General features: G+C 42.0%; 1 long non-coding RNA gene across 4 annotated transcripts in view; it reads left to right on the top strand.

Moving 5' to 3' along the window:
• Window positions 1-20,883, top strand: part of LOC142826921 (uncharacterized) — a 142,927-nt gene that overhangs the window by 75,584 nt on the left and 46,460 nt on the right. The window contains exon 3 of one of the 4 annotated variants that reach the window (XR_012901189.2): window positions 7,342-8,870. The exons of the other annotated variants lie outside the window; for them this stretch is intronic. This is a non-coding gene — a long non-coding RNA (uncharacterized LOC142826921). Of the gene's footprint in view, window positions 1-7,341; window positions 8,871-20,883 lie in introns of those variants that run through there. 4 annotated transcript variants of the gene reach the window in all.

The following is a 20,883-nucleotide window of genomic DNA, read 5'->3' as shown; positions in this document are numbered from 1 at the left end:
TTAGATAGACATCTGTCAGGGATGGTGCAGACAGAGCTTGGTCCTGCCTTGAGGGCGGCGGGTTGGACTCGATGACCTCTCGAGGTCCCTTCCAGTCCTATGGTTCTATGAGCTTTCATCTAATAAACCATCTTGTTAGTCTTTAAAGTGCTACATAGTCCTGTATTTTGTTTCAAAGAACATATATCCACTAGGACAAAAGGAATAGGAAAATGCTTCAAATTCTGCTTTCTCTCTATGTAATGGTGTCGAATGTCTTGATTTAACAGGGTCATAATGTGTGATGATCCTCATGTCCCATTAATCTGACTGACCTTAAGGACAAGGGCAGATAGGAACTGTTGCTGTCACAGGTTATTCAGAAACACTGAACTCCTTTTTGGCTATCTAGTATAGTTATTAAATTGTTGATACTATGTACAAATGTGGAATACATTACTTGTCCCATTAGAATGTGGTGCAGTTCATTGTAGATGTGAATTTCAGGTTCCCAAGCAAGTCAGAAACATTCACATGTAAGTATTAATATTCTTGTGAGTAGCTCCATCTAAAACATATTGGTGCCCTCTTTGTTTAGCTCTGCAATTGCCTACTTGATTTCAGGATCTCTTCTGTTAGGATTGGGCTCTTATTTTGTTAACTCCACATTTAACCACTAGATGGAACCATTTCATTTTGCTTAGTGCAGTCTGGCAAACTAGATTGCAGCACCTGAATGAAATAATCAGTCACCAAAAAAAGCTTTTTTAAAATATACTATTACTAGTATATACTTTAAAATCTGAAATTAAAGGAGAAAGATTATAGGAGAAAAATATTGGCATGCTTACACATTGCTTACATTAGTAAACAAAGGAAAGTGTTTTTTCAAAACCTGTTAGTCCCATTATTTTATTTAAATACCTTGATTTTTTTTAAATTAAATATATAAAAAATACCAGATTGCATTTCGGTTATACGCAGAAATATTATGCACTGTAGATGAGCATCAGTAATCATTTCTCTGTAGTCTGACAGTTGTTTTCTTGAGTTAATGCTTGTGTGGCCCCTAGCACAAAGTTTTTATAGGAGATAAAAGGGGTAGAAATTCTTAAATTCATGCTTTAACACTCCATCAAGCAGAAATATCTGAAATCTCTGTGTGTGATTTGAAGGGTCATTTCTTGTTTTCAGAAGCTCATCTAACCAGAGATAGTGGACTTGATTCTACATTACCTTGGACCTTGCATCACTGTGACAACCATCTTTGTGGCCAAAACAGGACTAATCTGGGGAATGCTGGAGTTTCAAGGCACAAATCTTTCTGTTGCTTGAGCTAAAGAACTAACCTCTGTAAGGTGGTGGGGGAAGGAAAAGAAGGAGGCATAACAATTCTAGTATAGAAGTATGAGATAAGGAGTGCAAATGCAAAAAGTGTTTGAATTCAATGCAAGTCAGTTTAATTTAAGTTTCATTTACTGTGGCTCAATTATAACATTTCCAGATGAGTAAATATCAACTGACTGCTGCCTATACTGCAGAGCTAACTAACTTGAGAAATTACATCAACCTTGTATAAAATGTTTAAGGCCCCTTTTCAATAAAGTAATTCTAGTAATTCACCTTGCATTGTCAGTGGTTTGTTGGAAGAATTCCAGTTTCTGCAAGGAAGTGTAGAAAATGCCTAATCTTCAAATAGTGAACTAGGGGATTCTAGTATCGAATTTTTAAAGTGTATAGATATTTTTGTTCTAGTCACAAAGATGCTTCACTCAAAGCTCATGATTGGTCAGAGCGCAGATCTGGAAAATCTATGTTATAGCCATGTTGTCATAATATACACGTTACATTTCTTACTCCCAAAAAGCAAATAGCATGTTTTGTATGGCTTAGTTCTGGCAATTAAATTTAAAGCCAGTTTTGAACACTTGATGAAAAAATTATTTAATCTTACATGTAGCGTCTGTGGCAAAGTAGATTGATTTAGGAAAAAACCCATTATCAGTAATGTTAAATGTTTTAAAGATTCCTAACCAAATTTTTGCTTCTGCTTTTGAGAACCTTCACAGTAGGAATTTAAAAGTGTAACACAAAGGTTATTAGATCTGATAGAGGTAGATATGTTAGTCTGTAACTTTAAAAACAAGTGGTCCTATAGCACCTTAGAGACTAACCAAAATGTCATCATGAGCTTTCATGGGCATATTCCGCCTAATCAGATGAACTGGAGTGGAAATAACAGAAACCAAGATTATATATACATATTAGAAGATGCACCTGTCAATTGTAGGACCCATGTTAATTAGGATAATTAAGTGAACTGGATGTGCACCACACATAGCTTTTGATGTGGAAATGCAGATGTTAACGGCAGGAGATATTGACTTTGCAATGCACCAACAAGTTAATGTCTTTGTTTAGGCCAAGGGTAAGGGTGTCAAATCTGTAAATAAATTCTAGTTCTGCAGACTTTCTGTAATTGGCTTCTTTATAGAAGAATGGCTACTTTAAGTCCATGACTGAGTGACCTATGACTGAGTGACCAGAGAGGTTAACGTGTTCCCCTACAGGTTTATGTGTGTTACTATTTCTGATGTCTGATACTTTAAGATAAACTTAAGGAATGAGTACAACCAAACTTAACTACAAAAAATCCATGGACTTTAACTGACAAAAATACTAAGAAGTTTGATGTAAGTAGTTAATTTATCTATAGGAATTGGGGGACCTTTACATAAGTGAGGAGTGGCAATTAAGATAAGCAAAAAGGGTTAAACCCTCATAAATATGTATAATGTAAAGTTTGCATCAGCATTGCATGCTATAAAATGTGTTGTGTGGCCTGTGTACAGGTTGAAACTCCCTTGATTGGGATTTTGTGGTCCAGCAGCATCTGTGGTCCGGCACAGATGTTGCAAGACCAGAGAGTCGTGGTAGAGTCCTGGAAAGGATCTCTGCGGGATGGGCAAGGCAGTAGGCTGCCCAAAATGGGTTGACAGCAGAGCTGTTCAGCACACAGCAGCAGGTCTGTCCAGCAGGGCTGGGAGCCATGGTATCTCAGTGGGGCAGGGATCCACAGTGCGAGGCTGCCCAGTGGGTCATGGAACCCCAGCACAGCACATGTGTCTTCCCAGTAGGTCCCAGAGCCATGGAAGCAATAGCTGCTCAGCGAGGTTGGCAGGGCAGCAAGGCCTGCAGGAGGTGAGGTGCCAGCTGGGAGGCCAGAGGGCCAGGAGGGGAGGAGGTAGCCAGCAGTAGGGGGTCCAGAAATGACCTCCCGTGATCTGGCAAAATCCCTCATCCAGCACCAGTCAGGTCCTAAGAGTGCTGGACCAGGGAGGTCCAACCTGTACTATGAAACATGCTAGAATGACAACCACTGGGGATGACGACAGTGAGAATGAAAAGGAGAATGGCTACTCAGATTTCTCCATTAGGGATGAGGCAAATTATGGAAGGATATTTTGGTGTTGGCGGTTTTTTTTGTGCTATATCACAGAGTGAATCCATTTGGCTTGTTAAATACATTTGCTAATAGGAGTAACTGGATTGGATTGTTTCTCATGTATTCCTTGAATTTCTTAGTCAAATGACAAACTTCCTTCTGCAGCTGGTCTGGGAGTTCAAGCCTCTCAGAACGTTGTATGCTAAAGTAAAGTGAATGTCCACATTACAGATTTGATTGTGTAGGAAATCCTTGATTGATAGGGAATGTTGAAAAAACTTGGAAAACGTTTCACTCCACATCAGAGAATGGGGCTTAGTGGAAACTGAAATTTCCACAGGAAAGATACACTGAAGTGGAAAATTTATGTTGATCTGGAACAAAATATTTCCTGTATTACCATGTCTGCCTGAGCTACTACATACTTCATGGGGGTTTTAGTTCCAGTTCCTTCATGTCCCCATTCTTCACCATAGAAGGGTGTCCTTAGCTTCTATTTGCCAGAAGCTAGGAATGAGCAACAGGGGATGGAACTTAATGATTATCTGTTGTTCACTTCCTCTGGGGCACCTGGCATTAGCGACTGTCAGAAGACCGAATACAAGGCTAGAAGGGCCTTTGCTCTGACCCACTATGGCTGCTGTTATGGTCCTTGCTCCCTGTAACCAAGATTCCAGGGTCAGGTTCTCCCCCACCCCCCAAAACCACATAACTGCAATTCTTCATGGGAAAAGTAGTACAACTGGGGAGCAAGGCCTTTGGGGGGATGTGACGGACCAGACCGGTCTGGGCACAGCTGAGGGTGTCTGCTCAGGGCGAATTGCTCAAATCCGGGGCTCCTTACAGCCCCCAGACTGGTGACCTTCCCAAACATGCCACAAACCAGTCCCACAGAGCTTCAGCTGCCTACCTGAAGCCTCACGAGCAAAACCCCTCTGACACCCCAGCAATATCCATGCCCCAGATGGCCCTGGGCCTCATGCACAGGTGGGGGGTCTTAGAACCCAATTGCACCTACCTTGAACAAGTTCTGTCTGGTTCCAAGTGTGGAAGAAAACATTGTCCTCACTCTGAGTTTGTAAGCAACAAGTAGCCAGAAGCAGTTTTATTACAAGCTGCAGCAAGGGAAAAACTAGTTCGGATGGGGGGGAGCCCACCAGGCAGATCTTCGAATACAAGCAATTCTGAAGCCGTTTATATACTGTCTATTAAATATAATAACAATAACAATTAGTCTCCTTCCCATTAAACACCAATGGCTAACAGTTATTTAGTTCCACCCAGATGCTCCTTATCTCAAGGTCCCTGCCAGAGTCAGCATTCCTTCCTTATCTCCGTATGGAGGCGAGAGGCAAAGGCAGCGTCTAATTACAGATCTCGCGTTGTCAGGCCACAGACTTAGCCTGACTCTTGCTCTTTTGTTAAGACCAATATGGCTGCACACAAATTCCCTTATTCCCTTTTCCTGCCTCCACACAAGAAACCAGCCACAGATCCCTGGTCAATTTACCCTCTGGACCTTTCGCACAAATCACGCTGCGCCAATCCTTTAGCATCTAACAACTAAAGGTTTATTATTACAATAAAGAAAAGCATGAGAGCAAGGCTGTTAAAGAATAGTACATTACATGCATCAAATCTCCCAGTTCTCGATGCAGGCTGTAGCAGAGATGTTACAGCTGCTGGCTTAAGAGTCCTTGTTGCACATCCTAGGATCAGGATGGGTTCACAGGTCTTTCTGGCTCTTCGATACCTGCATTGCTGCCTCTGGGATGAAGTGCTGAGCTGAGAACCAAGATGGAGACCACCATATGGCCTATTTATCCCTCCTTCCTGGTCTCTTCTTGGCTATAGCAGGTCACCTGGTCCACCTTATTCCTGTGTTGCCTGCTGGTAGCCCTTAGGTATGAGTCACCACTCAATCTTTAGGTGTGTCCTTGGCCCATTGAGTGCCATTGTCCCACAGGGCCTTGCTGATTAGCATGTCCATAGGCCGGGCCCTGCCCAATGCTCAACCACATGCAGGGAAATATCCAGTATCCATACAAGTACATGCTTATAATTGCACACACAGACATTATACAAACACATGAACAGCGTACATAGGATTAGCAGACAGTAAGCTTCTATTCAACACCTCACACGGCCCCTTTCATACCATTTTTTAGGCCAACCCCCCCCCCCCAGGGGTGCAGCAGTGATCTGACTGCTCCCTTCAAAGTCCAGTAACGTGACAGGGGAAATTGGGCAAAAGGACCCAGATCTGTAACTCCCGTGAAACACCATCACCGTTCAGGCAGCCACAGAGATTAATGTCAACCTGACCTGCATCTCAACAATCTGGAACTTGTACTTCTGGGAATAGTTCCAATGTTTCTATTTTTCATCAACAGCTGTGCTATGGATTAAAGAAGACAGTGGTGGGCCGCGCAACATTTTGTTGATGTTGTTAGCAGGCTCCGTCCCCCATATCTCTGTGGCCACACTTTTCTGTTCCAAACCAATGAGAGCTGTGGGGTGGTGCCAGTAGGTGAAAGAATAGTTAAAGACCTTCTTACCATTGGCTGGGAACATAGAACCATGGCTGCTGGAAGCTGTGGGGGAAGGAGGGCGGTGCCTGCAGATAATCAAGATCAGCCAAATGTTTCTCAGCCTACAATCACATAATACTGATGGGCCATGGGCAACCCTGCAGGTTACCCATCACTGGGATAGAAAGTGGTTTTCAATCAGTTCAACTGTTTCTCCACCTACTAGATATGGAAAAATTAAATTATATCTAAGCATGTATAAAGAAATGTAACTCCCAGAAATATTTTCTTAAATGTGCAGATCTCTTCTTTAGATAAATTTACACTTCTGAAATTAGAGCAGCTACATTACCATGCAAGTACTTGATTTAATTGGGTTACCACAAATTTGGTGACCCATATGATACACAGGGAATAAAAAAATGAATATACTGTACTCCAGTTCTCTGTCCATTTAAGGTTTCCTTCGGTTTTTTCCCCTCTTTCTATTGTCTCATTTACTTTTGGTCCTGTGATAGTTTTCATTGTCTCATTACATTTTTTTTTCACTTCTTCTGTTTTTCTTCTTTGGTCAGCATGATTATTTTTAAGGATCATACTATCCTAATCAGTTTCATTCTGCTGTTTCCTTGTATCAAAACAACTTGGTACTTGAACAAAGCACTACTCCCTCTGTGCTGCAAATGACACTACATAGTAGCATGCTGCTCCTTGACTTCTCACTCTCTTTTCCCTCCTCCCACTATACATGGGGTTCAATAATCACAGTAGTGCACTTAGTGAGCATAGTGGAACCATCGCTCATCACTTCAATAGCACTTTGTATCTAAGCAATAGCGATGTTCTATTTTGGTCCGTTAGGAATGTAGAGAAAACTAAAGGGGAAACATAAAGGCAAGGAATTTCAGCAGAGAGAATATTGCCAGAATGTGTGAAGTGTTGGGTGAAATCGAATGGAATAAAGCAATAATAGAAGAAAAACACAGAGGGGAAATAGAAAGTGTTCAAAGATAGATTAAAGTCTGCCCGCAGGTTATGCATGTCATATAGCAATAAATACAGTATGAGTGGAAAGAAAAAAGGCCAAGGTGGATGAACAAGTACATACAAAATGCAATCATGGATAAGAAAAGGAATGCGGGAGGTATAAAACATCAGGTACAGGGGACAGCTGGGAAGAATACAGAATGAAATTGAGAGAGTATAAAAATTGATGATAAAAGTAAAGGTGGAAGATGTCTTAACCTCTGGAGCAATCTTCTTTTCAAGTGCAAAGGGAGCAGCATGCAGTCAGTGAAAAATCTCTGAAATGGCAAGAGTAATTTATTGGTAGGAGATTTAGACATTACTAAACTACTTTAATTGTTTGCCTTCATATTCAAACAGGAGAATGGAGAGGACAGATGCCAGAAACAGCCATGAATGTGTCAGGGGGAAAGAAATAGTAAAAAGATATAGGATCATACCAGAGCACGTGATGGAGAAATGAAAATGGATGAAGACTGACACAGCTTCAGGACCATAAGGGACCCGTTTGCGAATTCAAAAGGAAATTGAAAAAGGATTACAGGAACCATTAGCAGATATTTAATCACTTCAGAAACTGGGGAAACTCCAAAGGAGCCTCAGAAGAGTTTATATAAGGGCTGCCATTAGCCTTTATTTAAGAAGGGATGTAGGGAAATAGTAAAAAGGAGACATGGAAACTTGTGTAGAAGAGCAAGACAGGAGTGAGAGGAAAACTCAGAAAATTATAACTTAAATAAGAGGAATTATAAATAATCTTTAATGTGGGATATCATACCTAACAAATCTGCCAGGCTGTAAATGACTTCTATACTTTTAATACAGAAAAACATGCAGTACCTATAACTATGATTTCTGGGTTAGGTCTGTGAATTGTTATATGTTCACTCAGAACAACAGAACCCCAAATTGGTTGAGGCCTGTAGTCCATCACACAATGTTCATGATAAATTATCCAAATGCCTGGTGCTTGTCATTCCTCAGGCTTGGTCTTCACTTCCAAGTTAGACTGACATAGCTAGGCGGTACAGAGCTGTGAAACATTTCAGGTTGGGTAGCAGTGTAGAAATTTCTGCTGTGAAAGCTGGAGAAGGGAAGGTCTTGGACCCTGGGCTCCAGCCCTGTAGACCCAGTCTAGTGAGCTCATGTCAATTGATCTGTCTCTGAGACTTGATGCCATAGGCCATTCTTTGCAGTGTAGATGTACCTATAGACTCTCAAAGGTAAAAGTGAGTGCCTTCATGGCCTGATGGTAGCCATAGATGGGTACTAATTTTTTGTACACATGGTCATACGGATGTAAAAGGACAGACTTACACATGATTGTAGAGAACCTTTTTATTTCTGGGGATCAGTGTTAAAATAGCTGTTTTGTACATATTTTTAAAACCATGTTGTAGCATGGACAATGCTGGTAACTGTTATCTTCAGCCCAGGAATGGTACAGTCAATGTTACCTGTAAACTGACCGCTTGGGAAGCAACTCATGAGAGATTCAAAGGGTGGTCAGCTGATTTAAGAGCTCCCACAGCTGTTAGAATGTGTTTTTCCTGGTGGTGCATGTCTGCATAGGCCTTGTTGCACATAACCTTTAATTCACACATGGATGGGAAGAAAAAGAACATTGGATACAGTGCTCTAATAGTCTTGGCTGCTCAGCTTGAGTATGTGAGCCACTCAACAACAGGAAAAAGCCTCCTCTTCCCATGCCAGTCTGATAATTTATTTAAATGGATGTGTACATTAAACTAATAATGAAAACTGGAATACAAATTAAGTACATTAGTGTGTATTGTATTTTGATGTAGCACAATGCATATCTATTGCATATTATATAGGATTAAATTTTCTTCAAATGAAAACTGTTTAATTGGAAAATGGCCTTTTGGTTTTTCACAGAGCCATTGAATATCTTCTAGAAGGTGTTTGGTGATTTGTTTAAAAATATATATATATTTATTTTTATCCATGGATAATTGCTCTTATTAAGCAAAAATAATTGATAACATTTATAGATTCTCCCCCCCAACAGTATTGGGACGACATACACAAACCCTCTACCAAACAAGCACAAGTTGAACAAAAATAGAAACATGTTTTTTCAACCGGTTCTACTGTACAAATTATCCAAATGCCTCTACAAAAACTACTTGAAATATGGCATAGAGTTCGCAAGTGAAGCACTAAAATTTAGAAATGATGATTATACAGACTATATTTTCTTTTTTTGGTATGTACATTAACTTTTGGGTATGTATGTTAGTCTAAAAAACCCACTGACTGATCACAAGTTTTTCTAAAAACAGTATTGCCAAAGTTCAAAGAGAAAAGACACTGAATTTAGCCTTATGAAGTGGAAAAAAATAACAGTGGTCTCCAACCTTTTTAACCACAAGATCACTTTTTCAATTTAAGTGCAATGTAAGGTCTAACCTCAAATCCAAATACTCTTTGAGGCCCTGCTCCACCCATTCTCAGAGACTTCACCCAGCTCACTCCATCCCTCTTTCTTCCTAAACCTCCTTTGCTTTCACCAGGCTCGGGTAGGAGGTTGGGGTGCAGGCTCTGGTCTGGACCATGGAGTTTGGTATGTGGGAGAGGATTCAGATTTAGCCCAGGATTAAGGATAGGGGTCTAGGAGGGCTTTCAGGGTGCAAGCTCTTGGAAGGAGTTTGGTTGCAGGGGCTCACATCTGGGGCAGGAGGTTGGGGTAGGAGGAGGTTCAGGGCTGGGACAGAGGTTCAGCAAGCAGGCTCTGGCTGTGCACCATTTTACTGAGAGCTTCCAGGTGGTGGAGCAGTGAAGTTAAGTCAGGCTTACTCCTGCCCTGGCCCTGCACCAGTCCTGAAAGCAGCTGGCATATAAAGCAATGGCTCCATGGCACATGTTCTGCACCTTATATACAGGCACTGAGCCCACAGCTTCTAGTGGCCATGGTTCCCTGTTGTTGAACAACGGGATCTGCAGGCATGGTGTCTGCAGACAAAGACAGCATGTGGAGACCCCCTGCTTAGCCTTTCTCAGGGGCTGCAGGTACATACCAGTCACTTCCAGGAGCAGCAATTACCACAGGGATAATGACGCCAGCCATGACAGGTTAGGCATTTTAGAACTCGCTACTCAAATAACGAAATTTAGGCATAAGAGAAAAATGCACAGACCAGTCAAAACCCCAAAATAACCTACTTTGCAAGCTGTAACAGTAACAACAACCCACACACGTGATGGCCACATGTGAAGACCAGTGTGTGTTTGTGAGACTGACAGACACACACTGTGTGTGTGTGTGTGTGTGTGTGTGTGTGTGTGTGTGTGTGTGTGTGTGTGTGTGTGTGTGTGTGTGTGACAAATTTGCATTGCCAAGCTCCCTCCATCCCCTTTTCTCTCTGAAGATTGGGTACAGAAGTGAGGGGAGTGACACCCTGACATCAGCACCTCCTTCTTTTCCCTCCCACACCCTGCTCAGCAAGCAGGAGGCTCCCAAGGAGGCAGCTCCAAGGCAGAGGGCAGGAGCAGCATGACAGTGCATGGAGGGGCAACTGAAGTGCCAGCACTTCATGGCTTCCTGACCAAACCAATCAGGACCACCTGTCAGAGGCTCCAAGATCTACTGCTTGGTGACCACTGGATTAATAGAACCACTTCTGAACATACCATGAATAATTAGGGTTTATTTTAATACTCTTCTGGCCATCTATTTTTTTGCTTCACCTCTGACCTCCTCCTAGATATCTCCTGTTTCCCCTTGTAGGAATATCTCTCTGTCTTACTCCCTGTCCTCCTTTGCTCTCCTCCAATTAACGTAATCACAACATGGGAGACGAATTGAATCAGTCCCAGGTCCATTTTGCACCTCACTGTCTGATCTTTGCAGGAGCTTCTCTGCTGCCTCTTTCCTTGCTCTCCCTAACCCAGTGGTTCCCAATGTTTTCTATACTGTGGACTGGCAAACCCATTCACAAACTTTTGGTGGACAGGTAGCACATTATTTGCATATTCAACATTCAAATAATGAATATGCAAAGAAAAGTTACCAGTCTGCCAAGGGGCCGCTGCAAACATCTGACTTCAGCTGTGGCAGCTGCCCGCCCTGTGGCAACTGCCGGAACTGAAGCCAACTGCTTTGTCGCAGCTCGGGGGGACGAAGTATACCTTAGCCCCAGCCTCCAGAACCGTTTTGAACAGACAGCTGCTGTGGCCCGGCAGCTAGTGGGTCACAGCCCGTCACTGGTCCATGGGTTGGTGGTTGGGAACTGCCGCTTGAACCTACTGCCTTTTCATTAGTGTATCCAAACTCCATTCAAACAAATGCCTCCCAGGGTAGTGCAAGCATACTTAATCCTGCCTCAGCACATATAGATGCTCTCACTAGTTGACCTGTTGAGAGCCTTTCGTGCCCTATGGTTCTACCATTCTATGATTCTACTCAGCAGGCACAGGGAGTTAGGTACAAAAGGAAAGTGACTTTCTAGGAGCAATATGAAGGAGAGCGGAGGTGGACATGGATTATTTCATACCGGTTTTGCCCCAAACTCTTCTGCCTCAGTGAGGCTGCGCACCCCTTCTCCGAGTACCTACTTTTCTTAGACTCTGTCCTCTAGTGCCATCCCAGCAGATGCAAAGCGAAGTCTGAGAGCCTACCAGATTCCTTAGATTTCTGGTTGGTTGGTTATGCAGCCAGGCTGCCTTGGTGTCCATCTCTCTTCCTGGCAGGCTGGTTGCCTTTGGGCTCCCCAACTTCCCTGGTTAGCTGGTGGGCTGCCTGGCTCCTTGGACACTAACTACAGCTTGGAGCCAAGTACCCAAGCAAGCCCTCATTCAGGGTAATATTTCAATACAAGGGTCCAGGGGAAGTAGGACTGGAAAGCTGGGAAAGACTGTGACTGGGTCCAAGGCAGAGGGAGGCTCCTTTGTCTTCCTTATAGCTGGTCAAAATATTTCCTGGCGAGCTGTGCAGGCTCCCCAACTTCCTGCTTGATAAATTGCTACACTGTTGGGCAGCAAGGCAGCCCAACAAGTGGGGAGGCAGACAGTGCAAGACTTGGGAAACATTTCTCTTAGTTCTAGGATATGTCTAGGCTGTGGGTTTTTTAGGATACTGGAGGTTCGCTCTTTCCTCGTTTCACAAGGAAGAAAGGATCTTTTGAAAAGTTTTTTTTTCTGAAATTTGGCCCAGTGTAGACAGGCCAAATTTAGGAAAAGCCTCTTCTGGGGGGGGGGGGAAAAGCAGAAAAAGGTGCGCAAATTGTGGAGTGAATTTTGCATACCTTTTTCCTGGAAAAAAAAAAGTTTTAGGCTAGACATAGCCCTACTGTGTGCCAAAAGGAAGCTGTTTCATCCATTCACCTGCAGAAACATGTCACTACTCCTGTACTTTCTTCCTCTTTTTGTCTGTAAGGTATATTGTGGATGTTTAGAATTTAATGCCGATACCTACACAGAGTGCTTTAGTCCATGGAACCATCAGAAACTTTGGGTAACACTGACCTAGGTCCTATGTCACTGAACATACAAAAATTCCATCTTTAATATATTTGCAAAAAAACCCAGTCAACATTTCCAAAAAGTGTCGAAAAGCACTTTCTTGACTTTCTGTGACTATCTGCTGCCAAATTTAATCTTTTTTAATGCTTTCCGCATAAGCATTTAATCTTTCCAAAATGATTGAAAGATTTTTCTTTTAATAGGGAACCATTTTTCAATCAATCCATTTTCAAAAATGGCTAACGCTTTTTGTCCCAAACCTTCAAAGACAGTCAGTTCCATAAGGACAGGAATTATGCCAAATTTTAGCAGAAATGTTGGCATATTGACAAAGATATAGCTTTCAAAAATGATGCTGGCAATAGAAGGGATTAGCTTTCCTTAACAGCCATCACTCTAGATCTCAGTGGGAAACTGCTTTTCCATCCAGGTAGTGAGATTTAAAACAGTCTCATTTCTTACTGGGACAAAGGAGGAACCTTCTCTCCCTCCCCCCAAATCAGCTAGAGAGAGATTTGGGAAATTCAGATTTATGATCTCAGTCATTAATCTGATCCTCTAACTTACTCACACATGCACTCAGGTCCATTTCTGGACAGTGAAACCTTTCTCCATGAAAGTTTAATCACAAATAATACCATTCATCAAAAAGCTTTGTTTCAACAAGAGGCCATTTTCCAATAACCACTAAAAGCTGTGTTGGAGTATGTCTACACTTGATTCCTCCTTCGAGGGAGGAATGCAAATGAAGACATCAGAAATTGCAAATGAAGCGGGGATGTAACTATCCTGTGCTTCATTTGCATAATGGCGGACTGCTGGTTTTCTGCAATAGCGCTATTTCGGGACAGCAAACTCTGTCCCCGCGGGATTATTTCAAGAGAAAACCCTTCCCTCAAAATAACCCTTAAACCTCATTTTTTTTTTAACGCTCCTGTTCACATCTCTTCAGGCTTCTGCCTCCTTCCTATTAGGGTTTCTGACTAGTCCCCTTCCACTGTTTCAGGGATTCATTCTTTAGAACAGGCTTTGTAGGCATATGATACTCCTCATATATATATATATATAGTAGCCCAGTGTCTGAGTCTCTGTAATGCCGAAATGCCTGGATGTTCCCTCTGGGGGGCGCTGTTGCCTGAAATGCTGGCTGTTCCCTCTGGGCGGCCCGTGCTGCATGGGGAATGCGGGGCCCAAATGGCAGCTTGTGCCACTTACTCCCCCGCGGCGACCCGGCGCAGAAGTCAGCTGAGCGCCACGGCGGGAGGTGAAGGGGGGCGGGGCGGTGATGTGCGGTGTGACAGTGGTTTCAGGTCCCACTCCCTGGCCGTGAACATCACCGCCTCGCCCCCCTTCACCTCCCACCGTGGCACTCGGCTGACTTCTGTGCCGCTCAGCCGGGCCGCCGCGGGGGAGGAAGCGGCACAAGCGGTTGTTTGGGCTCTGTGTACCCCCTATTCAGCACAGGGAGTGCGGAGCCCAAACAGCCGTTTGGGCTCCGCAGTTGAGAGAGCTGAAAATCCCGTCTTATGACAGGCTAATCGGCTAGTTACGGTAGAGACATACAGCCTCTGATGGTAAGTCTCCCTGTTGAGAGACTAGCAAGTGCTCTTTCTCTGTTATTTCCAACTTTTTTTCTAGATTGAAAAGTGGCTTGTCTTTTTTTCCCCACTTCATCCTTTCACAGAAGGTCTTTTATTCTACCTTGTAAATGTAATGGAATCTGCACAGCAGCTACTAGAATTGATCTCAGAGGAAACTCAGCTTGAGGTCAGTTCTGAGTCTTCAGATCTCTTGAAGTCCCCACTCACTTTATGACCTGGTTAGATTCTTACCATCCTTTCTCGCATACTGAGTAGTACCTTACTGTGCAAGTAGTCTCATTTAAACCAGTGGAACAACTTAGAGACAGGTAAGCAGAGGAGAATCTCACCTGATTGTACTAAACAAACTGTTTGTGTTGATCAAAAAAGTCAAGAATCCTAGTTGGTGGGGGAAAGAATGAAAGAAAAATGCATACATAGCAAAAATTATGGGATTTACCCATGCTGTACATAAAGAACAGTTTAATTCTTAAATATTTGAAAAACTGATCTACCAGAAGTGTTTTGTGTGTGTTTCATGTGTCACCTCATCAGTCACCTATCACTTTTTAGTATGCTTTTTAAAAAGGGTCCATTGATGGGTTTTTCTAAATATTTTTACTTCTTTTTTATAGAATTTAGTACTTTTTTTTTGTGGTAGTCTGACCACAGAACTTTAAATCCCTAGGTAAATGGTTGCCAGGGATTGATGAACACAGACATTTCAGTAACAGTCTTATGTTAAATTGACAAGTTAAAGGCATTCTGTGTGTTTTCTGTCACCTAATGATCCTAGGACAATTGAGAGGTTCCAACTGGAGTCAAAGATGACCTGATCCAAATGAAACACTATATATGGTCTATTTTGTACACATCAGAGACAGAGGCTTCTTAGAAATTCACATAAGTCAAATTAAAAACTGTCTGTAGAACATACCAGATTAGTTGAGTATTTGCCTTATGGATGAAAAGACTGTTAAAAAATGATACACTGAAAGGACTTGATGATCATCTCTCATGTTCTGATGTGTAACCTGAAAAATATAGAAAATTTGCTTCTCTTACTGATGTTTCAAAGTATATAATGTGTCTGCCTCTCTGAACTGATCCTAAAAAGTAGAAAACCAATTAAAGGAATTTTCAAAGGAGCCCCGGGGAAATTAATTTAGAGGGATATAGCACCTAGCTCCTTTGAAAATACCAGTCAGCAAGTTGGGAAGAAGCCAGACATTAGAAATTGTTAAGGTGTAGTCATTATTACTGTTTTCTGCTACATCGGAAAATAGGAGCTGGTATGTCAAATCATCCATCTATTCCAGTATTTTGTTTCTGTAGGGAAGCCTGGACAGCCCTGCCTCGACAATGATGTCTGCCTCGACTACAGTGAAGACCCCTGAAAAGCAAACCCCAGGCCTGATTCAAGTCTGGTGCACCCAAAGCACGCAGGCAAGACTTGGGTTAATAGGGGAGCTGTGAGAGTCAGGAATTGTTTTGAATAACAATACAGATTAAGCCTGGTACAGCAAGACCACATCAAAAGCACAGAGGACAAGCAGCCTTGTACTGGTACTTTTGTTCTGATAAGCAAATATTACAGAGTACAGCCATGAAACTGTTAATTATGCATATAGTTTTAGCAATATCATGCATGGCAGAATATACTCCAAATATGAGCATAATAGGTGCCTTCTACAATACGTGATTATCGATACATAATCAAATGGTAGAAATGATTAGAACAACCAAGTCAAGTATAAATATAGCTATAGAACACACAATCGGTGTGGAAGGGATGGTATTAAGGGGTCCCCACTATCTTACTCACTGCAGTTAAGAAGTTGGTACCTGTTCGGCAAATGCATTGTGAATGTTTCTGTGTGGGGAAAGAAAGGGCACATCTAGACTGCCCACGGCTTTTGAACGAATTTGCATATCTTCTTCCGACCCTGTTTTCAGAAGAGTTTTTTGGGAAAAAAAATAGTCTAGATGCAATTCTTTTGGGGGGAAAACCCCTTTTTCGAAAGAACCCTGTACATCTCATCTTTTTAGGAAGAAGGGTTCTTTCAAAAAAGGTGTGGTTTTTTTTTTTTTTTTTTTTTTTTTTTTTTTTTAAATAACCATGCCTAGACTGCTTTTCTTTTCGGGGAAAAAAACTTTTCCATAAATGGGATCAGAAGAAGATATGCAAATTTGTGCTGAATTTGCATATCTTCTTTTGAAAACTGTGGGCAGTCTAGGCATGCGCAAAGAGGCCACAGCCTTCCATCTCACAATTGCAAGTTGCTCACGGTGAAACTGTGTGAGATTTATAGCCATATGTACATGTATGCTTTTATCTATAAAGTTAAATATCTTGTATACTGTCCTAGGTGTAGGTGTTATATTGTCTGTGCTACCTAATCCATTCATTGGAGTGGATTTATGTACCTCTGCATTTCTTTCCTTTACCTTTCTGTGTGCAATAAAGTTAGAGATCTAGTTTATCTTGGGAGTTTACTTGTTCCCCTCATATCTAATATCCCGAACAGACAACAGTTTCCAATAACATTCTATCCGGCTGCTTCAGGAGGCATATTGAACCTGGGGGGATAACTTGCCAAAAGGAGTAAGATTTCATTTTCATGTCATATAAATTAGAATTTGGCTTTTATTCTGAAACATGAGCAATTATATCCCATCCAAAATGCGTGGTACTGTGGTGTTTTATTTTTTCATTTGTACAACTGTAACTCTGGATGCTTACTTGGTGTCCCATTTTTAGTTTGGAGAAATATGGATGGGCTAACTACCTCTTAAAATTAGAAGTTTTCCAAGTATCTGATCTAAACCCCCTAGCTTCTAATTAAGCCCGTTTACTACTTGTCCTATTTTTGATAGACTTGGAGAACAGTCATAACAGTCCCTATTGTATTAGAAGACTGTTAACAGGTGTCTCAACATTTACTCAGGACATAGCAGTGGAAAAAATTGTAAAAGTTGGGTTGATGGAAATGCCTATGTGCATCGACCAAACACTAGTTTAACAAATTGAATTAGGCCAGAAATTTGGAATATTAATTTCTTCCAATCATGTTTCTAAATTCAAAGCAAGTAGTTTTCTTTGAATTATGAACATAACAAATGTGCTGAAGCTGTTGTCATCACTTGCTAAAATACAGACCTTCAGCAAAGGCCTTCACCATTTGAGTTGCGGGAGAATCACTGTTGGGAGTAATAGTTGTTCTCATATTTAAGCCCTAGAAGAGTTTGGCAACATGTAGGGGGTGAAACAAGGGGATGCACAAAGGATATAGTGTTACTTGTCTAAATTACTGATAAGTATGAATGCTTTTAAGGGTGTGATAAGACTGCAAATCATAGAATCCTAGGGCTGGAAGAGACCTCAGGAGGTCATTGAGTCCAGCCCCCTGCCTGAAGCAGGACCAACTCTAACTAAATCATCCCAGCCAGGGCTTTGTCAAGCTGGGACTTAAAAACCTCTAGGGATGGAGATTCTACCACCTCTCTAGGAAACCCCCTCCAGTACTTCACCACTGTCCTAGTGAAATAGTTTTCCTAATATCCAACGTAGACCTCCCTCACTGTAACTTGAGACCATTGCTCCTTGTTCTGCCATCCATCACTGCTGAAAACAGCCTCTTTCTGTCTTTTCTGGAACCTCCTTTTAGGAAGTTGAAGGCTGCTATCACATTGCCCCTCACTCTACTCTACTTCAGACTAAATAAGCCCAAATCCCTCAGTTGCTCCTCGTAGCTCACGTGCTCCAGCCCCTTAATCATTTTGGTTGCCCTCCACTGGACCCTCTCCAATGTGTCCAAATCCTTTCTATAGTGGGGGCCCCAGAACTGGATGCAGTACTCCAGATGTGGCCTCGTCAGTGCTGAATAAAGGGGAATAACTTCACTAGATCTACTGAAAATGCTCCTCTTAATGCACCCCAATATGCCATTTGCCGCCTTGGCTACAAGGGCACACTGTTGACTAAATGTGCAAAATATCTAGGTTTATATAGTATGCAACAACATAATACCATGCCTCAGTACATGAGCCACAGACTTTGGCTATGAAAGAAGCTGTTTTACACTTGAATCTGTAGCAGACAATGTTAAATATATTTTCTTTTTACTAAGAGTAACGAAAAAGTAAAAAAGATTACTGTGTATGTCCACTCTCCTACACAATGGCTCTAAGGATATTTAAGCCCTAACTTTTGTAGGTGAGAGAGAGAGAGAGAGAGAGAGAGAGAAGCTTTTGAGCTTATACTTTGCAGACCTGAAGAAAAGCTCTGTAATAAGCTCAAAAGCTTGTCTCTCACCAACAGAACTTGGTGCAATAAAATATACCACTTCACCTACTGTGTCTCCAAAATAGTAAATTAAGAGGTGCATAGTCAGATCACGTTATTTAAAAGTACATTTTCATTATTCAGCTATGATTCATCAGTGCACAGATTCAACATTGTGGCACCACCTGCTGGACACAAAGGAAATTAGCTCAGTCCATAGCATACACCACCTTCTGGTCAGTGTATGTCCGCTGTCCACCCTATTGTCTCCAACCTCTGATTCTGGACCTGCCTTGTTCCTTTGGCATGCAGCATACACTTCAGGACTCTGCGTTTTGGCAGTGCTCACTGTTCTGTTTCCCTTTCTGGGGGTACCAGCAGTCCTCAGTCCATGCACCTGCTGTCATGGCCAGCTGCAGCCTCAAAGTCTAGCCCCTTTTCTCAGGGAAAGCTGCAGCCTATATACAGCCACACTCCTCCATGTACAAGTGTGGTGCAAGGAGGAGGGGTGGGGGCCCAGGCCCACCCACTACTTTGGAAGCAGCCATGTCCTAGACCTTCTCCTTTCCCCCCTACTGCTTGTAGTCCTTGGGCCACTTCCCCATGATACTTCTATCCACTCATCAGTTACCTCAAGCTTGCAGTCTGGCAGTGGTTAACCAGAGGTCTCCATGCCCTGCTACCCTGCACAGCACTCCTTTGTCGCAGGTGCAGGCCTCCTTCTCTGAGAGACTGTCCATCCTCTTTCCTGGCAAGGGCAAGAATGAGCACCTCTCACCTCTGCAGTTTCTCATAGGGCCAAGCCTGGCTCTGAGTAGCTGACTTCTCCTTTCTTCTGACTGGCCAGGTTTGCACAGGCCCCTGAATTTAACCCTTTCCCTGCCGCCCAATTATACATGATAGAGACAGCAGAGAGGAATGACACATGTATACTTCAGCATTTAGGCGGATTCTGTGTGAAAACAGCTCATAATGAAAGTATTATTTCTCAAATAGGGGTCATAAAGGCAGTTATAGAATGCTATAAAAGAGCAATTTATTTTACACTTGATAATGTAAGATACACTAGGGTAATACTAAATAAAATGTAATGCACTGAATTTGGCAGTGTACTTACTGAATGCTTAGACGATTGGATTCATTAACCTCTTACAAATACTATCTCCAGTTTGTGGGCTACCTTTTATTACAATAGTAAGTGATAAGGGCCACTAGTAGCATCACAAAATGAATAGTGGTCCACTGTCATTTTCTCTTCCAAGCTATAATTTAGTGGACTGAGAATGATATTGATCTTGATCCAGATGGCTAGCATAGGGTTTATGAACTGCTTAAGTCCCACTTTAGCCATATGTTGAGGTTTTATTTAATAAGATACTTTTAAATTATGATCAGTTGGCAGTAGTGTAAAAAGGCCCTGTTTTACTGAATTTACTTACATGTCTATAAGCCACAACATTTATAAATAATACTATAGAAAATTCTTTTTATAGAAAATAAATTTACATGAATAAGCAATAAGAAGGCTGAAATTGCCAAAGCTAAGGCTGTGTACTTTCCCACCTTGTCCATCCATGCATCAAGATACATTCTTTATTATGTGGTCACACAGTTACTTTTCTAATAATAAAAGGTCAAATTATTGCAACCTACTTGTATATTTGTAGTATCTTGAAGACATGATGGTTGGATGCATTGCACTTTCATGTCTAGTAAATCCTGCCAGAATTTAGGTCTCTCCTCAGCTTCCCTGCAGAGAAGTTTTGTTCCATCAGTTGTTGGACCTTCCTGTTGTCTCTCTGGATCTTCTGACTTGGGTCGCTTTCAGCCAGTGATTTAATGATTTTGTTTATTCCACCCACACAGTGAGGTTATAAACACATTCATCCACTCACTTCCCTACCTAGGGCTACTATGCTGTTCCAGAAGAGGGGTTAAGCCTTTTGCCATCACTGGGTAGCAATACAAAATACAGAGAGAAACTGAGACATACATAGCATTCAGAAAATAAATTACAGAAAATTTCTGCTTCTCTGCATGCATGCTGTAATGAAGAGTTAAAAGAGAAACTGATTAAAACATTTTTATAAAAGCTTGATTTTTATAAAGGGTTATGGTTTACATTTCCCCGTTTATTTCAGAGATGATATGAATTGTGAAGGTGTTTGAACATATAACCTTCATTTCATGTAATTGTTAATTTCCTGAATTTTTAAATGCATTTTTTTTTTCATTTACATTGCTTGGTATCACTGCATCTGAAATATATGGATATAAAATTCCATTGAATCAGTTAACCAGTTAAATGTTATACTGGTTAATTGCTTAAATGGGGTGGGCGGGAGTGGCCTGGTCAGGCAGGAGTAACTTCCCATTATGGACAGGGGCTACTCTGGGCTGGAATGCCCCCTGCCCCTGGTGTAGTGGGGGCCTGGTTGGGCTGGATCAACCCCCTGCCCACATGTGGTGGGGATGTGCTCAAGCCTGGCTGGGCTATCAATCAACTGGTTAACCAATCATATCCCTACTTTTGTGTACAGCCCTCCCCCCTTT

Source organism: Pelodiscus sinensis, chromosome 1 (genome assembly GCF_052426305.1).
Source record: "Pelodiscus sinensis isolate ZL-2025 chromosome 1, ASM5242630v1, whole genome shotgun sequence".
Taxonomy (NCBI): Eukaryota; Metazoa; Chordata; order Testudines; family Trionychidae; genus Pelodiscus; species Pelodiscus sinensis.
The sequence above is the reverse complement of the archived record's forward strand: the minus strand, read 5'-3'. Positions and strand labels throughout refer to the sequence as shown.